Source organism: Macadamia integrifolia, chromosome 11, assembly GCF_013358625.1.
Source record: "Macadamia integrifolia cultivar HAES 741 chromosome 11, SCU_Mint_v3, whole genome shotgun sequence".
In the NCBI taxonomy this organism is placed as follows: Eukaryota; Viridiplantae; Streptophyta; class Magnoliopsida; order Proteales; family Proteaceae; genus Macadamia; species Macadamia integrifolia.
Genome location: NC_056567.1, coordinates 10,056,060 through 10,057,274, shown reverse-complemented (window position 1 = coordinate 10,057,274; position 1,215 = coordinate 10,056,060). Strand labels below are relative to the sequence as shown.

The 1,215-nt window shown below is 38.6% G+C and overlaps 1 non-coding gene across 1 annotated transcript; it reads left to right on the top strand.

The window, feature by feature from the left end:
* The first annotated feature begins 356 nt into the window (after positions 1–356).
* On the top strand, positions 357–463 carry LOC122094523. The gene has a single exon (XR_006144838.1). It is a non-coding gene; the product is annotated as a small nucleolar RNA R71 (small nucleolar RNA).
* The last annotated feature ends 752 nt before the right edge of the window (positions 464–1,215 follow it).

The window sequence follows — 1,215 nt, the reverse complement described above, 5'->3', positions numbered from 1 at the left end:
TGTTGGGGCATTCTTCTATGACATGTCCAGGGGACTGACACCAAGCAGACATCTTAACCAAATTGACTAATGATGGCTCTCCAGGAACAATAGCCTCAATCCTCTTGATTAGGCTATCCAGGTGGACTTCCTTGGCTACTAACCCATCCACAAAATATCATTTCCCTCCTATGGTTCTTTCACTCTCTTGGGTTGACTCCCACTCATGGGTTTTATTAGATAAGTCAAGTAAGAATTCCCATGCCTTTCCTTCATCTATAAAGGATGTGAATCCCCCAAGGCACATAGACTCTATCATTTGTTTAGTTGGATAATCAATACCCTCATAAATTATTTGACATAAATGTCATAAGTCTAGGCCATGATGAGGGCATTCTTGGAGTAGATCCTTGAATCTCTCCATAAGTTTGGAAAATGACTCACTAGGCTTTTGCCTAAACTGAAGGATATCACTTATAAGCTTATTGGTCTTATGAGTTGGGAAAAACTTCTTAAGGAAGACAACTGTGAACTATTCCCATGCGGTTATGGAATTTGTGGGTAACCCATACAACCACTTCTTGCTTGGTTTTTCAATGCAAATGTGATGAACCTAAGCTTAATAACATCATTAAAAAACTGTTGGATCTTAATTAGAACACATACCTCTTCAAATTTCCTTAGAAATAGGTATGCATCTTCAGAGGTCAGCCTATGAAAGTGGGGCAACATAGTGATGTACTGAGATTTGAGCTCAAAATTATTGCCCTGGGCTTGTGGTAGAACTATGCAAGAAGGTTGGGCTGTTCTAGCAGGGTAGAACCTATCTTTCAGATATTTTGGTGGAGGGTTTTGATGTTGGTCTCCCATATTGAAAGGTTTTAAAGAGAGCAAACGTATAGGGTCACTACTTGTTAGATCTCTTCTTTCTAACCGATTCTTAATATTACGTACCAACCTAACACTCATGCAACAGAAAACTACCCACAACTAGAGTAAGATAAGCACAAAAGAATGGAAAGAAAGAGCTTTTTTTATTTATTTTTTGATTTTTATTTTTTTTGGCTTTTCGGGAGCTTACCGGCACAGGGATCCAGGGTTGCTCAAGTCAATTCCTGAGGTACTGCTACAGGGCAAAAACTGGCTTTATCATACTATGAGGCTTGACAACCTCCACTGATACAACTATTACTACAAGTTGTTCTTCTCAGGAATTCAATAAAAACAAAAACAAAA